Consider the following 6394-nt stretch of genomic DNA (forward strand, 5'->3'; position numbering starts at 1 on the left):
ATTTATTCAATTACTCATTCCTTATTCAGCCATGAAAAAATTAAGTAAACAAAAAAGAAAATAATTTAATAAGAATGTTAACAATAAATTAAGTTGGGTAGAATTAACAAAGTGTTTGTGCACAATCGTAGGCCTGTTTATTTGAAGTTAGGAATTTATAAACAAAATAATTCTATACTATCATAAAAAAAAAAAAACCATCAAAAACATTTATTTAATATAAAGTGAGTACTGTAAAGTTTTGAAGTAGGTGTCTGAGCCAGACAACCAACTGAGGAATATCAGCCATTCATGTGAACCACATCGCAACTGATCAAGAGATTCAGGATTTTTAAATACATACAGTATTAGGAATATGGAAACAGTCTTAAGATATTACTTACAGCTGGGACTTGAACACGAAATCTATCATAATGATATCGTTGAAGTAAACTTGTCTTTCCAATGTAATCCTCCCCCAAAAGTAAAACTTTGCATAATAGACTTTCACTCATATTAATTTCCTTGCAACTTGATAGGAATAATTCCAGTTAAATTCTATTGTTGGTGATATTTCATATAAACCTGTCTACCGTGTGTGTCAATCATTGATGGTATACTCTCACAGATTTCTGTAAAAGTCAGGTACACATATCACTAAAATTAAAAAGAAAAAATAAATTGTAAAAGTATTTCTATATTGCTTGTCTACAATCCTCTTTTAGTAAATTAACTAAAAACAACCTAAACTAGACTTCTGACTTATTATGTCTGTTTGAACAACCGAACATAGGCTTTTCCCCATTTTCCTTTAAATGGTCCTCATATTCACACCTTACGCCAGATCACCACAAAAATTCAGTCATTTCTTTACTGGACCTTTATAAACTATTATAGAAAGTTTTATTTACGTCCATTGAAAACTTTTTATAGATATTTACGTCTGAAATCTTAAAAAATTAAATGACCCTCCAATTTACACCCGTGACTGATTCGTCGCCAACACATAATACTATCTTGAATCTTGGTTAAACTTTTCCGAATGTTTAATTCAGATCTGTTTTCGAAATGTGTAGTTTGAGACGTTTTCCTTTCAATGGTCCTCAGATCTACACCCTACTCCAGATCATCACAAAAATTTAATCATTTCTTTACTCGACCTTGACAAACAGTTAGGTTTAAATTATCCACACCATACTGCAGATCGTCAACAAAAATTTAATCATTTTTTTACAAGACCTTTACAAAGTATTATAGAATGTTCCATTTAGACCCTTTGGTTTTTTTTTTAAAAGATATTTAGGTCTGGGTCCTCAAAAATTGAAAAGACCCTCAAATTTACACCCTTCACTGGATTGTCACGAACATATAAACATTTCTTGCTTGTAACTTGATTAAACTTTCCCATAAGTTTCATTCACATCAACTGACCGGTTTTTTAAATATCCGGTGTAGACTTTTTGACCTTAAATCACTTTAATTGGTCCTCACACGCACACCCCACCATAGACTGACACTAAATATTAGGAGGCACATCCTTGATATATGGCAAAGCAAGGAAAAATTCTAAGCAAGGGAAGTGACGGCCAGAAAAAAAAAAAACATTGCAAAAAGATAGGAAAATATATGCAAGAAAAACGAAAAAAAAAAAAAAAAATCAGAACAAAAACAATGGCTTTTCTCAGTGCTGTTTGGAACAGCCAATTAAACAATACATAATAAAATCAGTAATTTACTGAATTTTTTTTTTGCAATATTAAATAATTAAATTTAATATACTGAACAATTAGCATAAAATATACAACTGACTTATTTAAGACAACATGGAATAAAACGCTTTTTTGAGACACCATCACAACACCCAGTCTACTAACTCTAGCCTACAAAATGTTTGGGCCTGAAGATGTAATTATTGTGCGCAGTTTGTGCTTTTTGCTAATTTTAAGTAAATGTTATTTCAAACTGTGCGGAACCCAAAACGTTGTCAGAATCCAAAACGTAGATTCACACCTACCTGTAACAGCATGCTGCAAGGGTAGAATTGCTTCATGAGGCCTGTATACCTAAGACAGCAGATAAGTATTGGTGTGCTTACAGACTTCTCAAGTGCTACAGATTGTCCGTAGTTGCTACCCCTTTCTACGGAAATTTGGCCCAATTACGGACATACGGAAATGAAGATAGATACTACAGAAATATTCCACTTCTGCGGAAATAAAAATTCGCCCATCATGATTAAAAAAACCCCAATTATTCTCACCGACAAAATACGCATGTACATGAATTATAAAAACAAAAATGATTGATTGTTGAAACATGATACCGCAGTACCGTACACAACTTTGCTATGGTCCATGACATCTTCAATCTGCCTTTGGCTGTTTGTAAGGTTGTATGCCTACATCTATGGATTTACTAAAGATTTTACATATTGACTAAGAGATTTCAAGAATGGTGAATGATGTTTTACTTGTACATTTCAAGGTTTAGGTCTGCTAATATATTTGTAGTACAGTACCTGTTTATAGACCTATTATTAAACTCTTTGGAATTATTGGAATAATTATATATATATATAAGCTATAGGCCTACCATTATGTTGCTGGTTAATGATAATAATTTTGAATGTCATTTTGTATCTATTATGCTTGTTTTGGTATGCTTTAACCGGGGAGGGCATAAAAATCAGTCAGAGGGCCAAAATGACTTTCTGATTTAACACCGAGGGCCGCACCCAAACTTTAATCTTTCCAGTGCGCTTTCAAAAATCTCCAAGCACTGCTTTTACACCACTTTATTCCCAGTTTTAATATTACTTCTTACATACAATCGATGTCGGGTCGTAAAAAACAAGGTGTTTTTTAGCCAATGTTGCTTGGCAGGCCGCACACACAGGCTTTTTAATTCATATTCGCAGACTACAAAAAAATCGCTGTCGGCCTGCATGCGGCCCGCTGGCCGCACTTTGTCCACCTGTGCTTTAAAACTATGATGACAACCACGTTTTAACATTCTCAAGAAGATTTATTACCCTTTTAGATACAGTACAATAAGGAAATGGTGGCATTATCATAAACATCATGCTTGTAGCAGAGATATCATTTACAAAAACAGCTAAACTGTTTTAAAATACTAGCAAACTAGGAAAATGAATAATAATGAATATATATAAAAATGTGGTATAGATTTCTCATTTGCTTAAAAATTAAATGTATTCATAATTATAATTGTAATGTAATTGGTGTGTGTATTGTTCTTCTTGTTGGGGTAGACTTTACTCACTCAAGCTTTGCCTGTAGAGTTACGTACTTCTTTACACAATGCTGATACGAAGCTTAACTCGGAGACAACTGTTTCTTATATGTACTTTATTCACTACTACTATACAGTGGCGGTGCCAGCCATCTTATTATAAGATAATTGAGAAATAATTGGAGGTCTTCGTTTTTCGGGTCTTCGTTTTGTAGACACCTGGGTGTCTACAAAACGAAGACCCTTGAAAATTTCACAAACAGACGCCCAAAAAATTTCGTAATTTTAATTTTGTGACAGCCTGGCGTATTATCATCAAAATTAAAGAGAAAAAATAGGGGTCTTCGTTTTTGGGTCTTGGGTCTTCGTTTTATAGACAACCCCTTATTTTTCCATCCCAGCCATTTCCGGCCATCTACTAGTCTAGAAGTACCAATTTTTTAAAAACAAATCTCGTTTTGGGGGAGGGACATCCCCCTCCCGGCTCAGGCCTTCGGCTATAGTTACACCCATAAATACTAGGGCCCCGGCCCCCCCTAATTTTTCCATCCCAGCCATTTTCGGCCACTGCTACTGTCTAGAGGTACCAATTTTTTAAAAACAAATACGATAAACACAAGTTGGTTGACGTGGGGTCGCCTTCAAGGCATCGAAGGAAATCTCTTTCTTCGATAACTATGCTTGCACTCTTTGGGTGTGGTGGTCAGCCGCCACTGTGTTGACGGTAATTAGTATAAATGTAAACGCATACTAATTACCGTCAACAACCTTGTTGACGGTTTAGTCCATGATTAAATAAAGGTTATTTTGCGACCTAGTTCCCCTCACTTAATCATCGAGCACCACACTCCCATTTGCACTATCCCACCCCATTTTTACCACGGGTCAGTTACGGGGCTTCGTAGCCGTCTACCACAATACATCCATATAATTAATTTACTTCCGTAAGTATATTACCTAGCCTACATACTTCCATTATAATTAATTTACTTCCGTAATGTATCTTTACCTCGGGTATTCTTTACCTCACCTGGTGTTGGTAGCCTATTTAAGATGCAAACTGAGGCAAGTACAGGTAGGCCTACTTTCCAGAGGCAAAGACTAAAACAAATCCAAAGGCAAGCGTACTAATACGGTATTTTGGTGATTTTCGGATCCCCGAAGCCTACCTGAACACAATCAGAAAATCGGATTTATGCATATAGACCTATTAATAGGATTATCTGGCTTTCACAGTTCGAGATTCGAGAACCAATCCACATCAAGAAAAGTAAAAGTGCATACAGTACTGTATTTTTATGTATGACGTCACAGACTTAGTTTTAATTGACATTTTCTGGTCCCTGCTTCTTTAGCTTCGCCCTTGCTATACGCACGCACGCACAATACAGTACTGTACAACCATGGGATCAGAGGAGTCCATCACTCTCATTAGCTCCGTCCACTCCACTGCCTGCAAATTGTAAATTTATCATCACCAAAGATTATATTTTTGTGTATCACTAGTTTAGTTTTAGTTTTCTCATGGAAAAAAAAAGAATTGTAAAGCATCCCACGGCAGCACACCCCCCCCCCCCACACAATCCAAAGATCATTAACCCATCCAGTCCCCAATGCAAAATGTTCAAAGCAAAAAACCAGGGGCGGATCCAGATGTCCAAAAAGGGGAAGGGGACGCCGAAAGGGGGGTCCCCGAAAGAGGGGAATCCCCGAAAGTTTTAGACGCTCGAAAATAACATTTGAGGCGTTCTGGGCTATCGTTTTTTTCTTTTTCTTTCTTTTTTTCTTTTTTTTTTACCTCTCAAAAGGGGGGGGGGTCCGGGCGCCGGGGCCGGTCCGGCCCCTCCCCCACCTAAATCCGCCCCTGAAAACATCACTCAAGTCGTTGAAAATCACCTCTTTTTTAACTACACTACTACCACCCCCTCAATTACCGATAACCCACAAATCTAAACCAAGAGGACGATTCTGTGAAAAATTTGTAGGTGGTTGAGGAAATTGTTGTAAAAGGAAGAGAAAAGACCGAGTTACAACTGTTTAATGGGAAGTAAAAGAACTAATTAATGCAGAGTGGGCTCATCCAGCACTTTGACTGTTGCAGATTGGTCCACAGTGGCGAATCCTCCTAACAATAAGACGATCTGAGAGTTTTACTACTGACCTCATTAGAAATACCCTAATTATTCGAATAAATGCCCATCAATCAAAACACTGTTGACCTATAAACGGCACAACGCAAAGAAAATATAAACATTATGAATTGTTTTTAAATTTTTCAACATTTTTTCATTTTTCTTTGTATCTTTATTGCCGCTTTTATATTATCTTGTCTCAGTGGCGGCGCTACGGGTGTGGAGGGGGGGGGGCTAGTCCCCTACCCCCTTGGTAAGGCCTCCCTCTCCGGTCGGGGAAAAAAACCACAATTCGTTGGGGAGAAAAAGAAAATCAAAAAAATTATATGTATTTTGTACATTATTATTAAGACTCTAAAATCGATTAAATAAGCCTTTGAAACCCCTAAATTGTCATATTTTCGGGGGGCTATGTCCCCTGCACCACTTTCGAAAGGTTTTAGCGACACCCGTTCATCAGCCCCCCTCGTCGGGGACCTTGGACCCCCGTCGGGGAAATCCTGGCGCCGCTGTCTGTGTCTGCACGATTCTTTTACAAGCCTGTAGGCAGAGATTGATTTTCTCTGTTGGGTTTGAATGAATAAAATCAAGAAAATTAACAATGAGCACATAAAATGATAGCAATCACTCTTGGTATTGTTAATAGCGTTTATACACACTCTGATGGCACTTCGGGAACGTTATTGAAGGTTGTTTCTAAATCAAACCACAATAACAAAAAACAGAGGTAAAAAGAACTTTGTAAAACAATATAATTTATTTCACCAATGAGAGGATACAAAATTATACAATACAAACATTTAAGCACAGAAGTCTAATGCATGTTAATAATATATATATGTATATATATATAAAATGAGTACAAATGCACAAAGTAGAGTCGTATACGTTGACATAATAGTCATAAGATAATTTTTTATTTCGAATATTTCGAGCACGCCTGTGCTCTTCCTCAGCGATAACACGTATGATTAAAAAAGCTTTACAAGCTAGCAATAGGCGATAAACAATATAGCAGTGACTAAGATAAA

The 6394-nt window shown here is 36.5% G+C and overlaps 1 long non-coding RNA gene across 1 annotated transcript; it reads right to left on the reverse strand.

Annotated features, from left to right (window-relative positions):
• Nucleotides 1–103: 103 nt before the first annotated feature.
• Nucleotides 104–4392, reverse strand: LOC117104357. The gene is made up of 3 exons (XR_004444729.1): nt 4262–4392; nt 1994–2185; nt 104–636 (listed from the first exon to the last, which is right to left on the reverse strand). It is a non-coding gene; the product is annotated as an uncharacterized LOC117104357 (long non-coding RNA).
• Between the last annotated feature and the right edge of the window lie 2002 nt (nt 4393–6394).

This window comes from Anneissia japonica, unplaced genomic scaffold (assembly GCF_011630105.1).
Source record: "Anneissia japonica isolate Jap-2015-1 unplaced genomic scaffold, ASM1163010v1 scaffold4536_len1192065_cov207, whole genome shotgun sequence".
NCBI classification, from domain to species: domain Eukaryota; kingdom Metazoa; phylum Echinodermata; class Crinoidea; order Comatulida; family Comatulidae; genus Anneissia; species Anneissia japonica.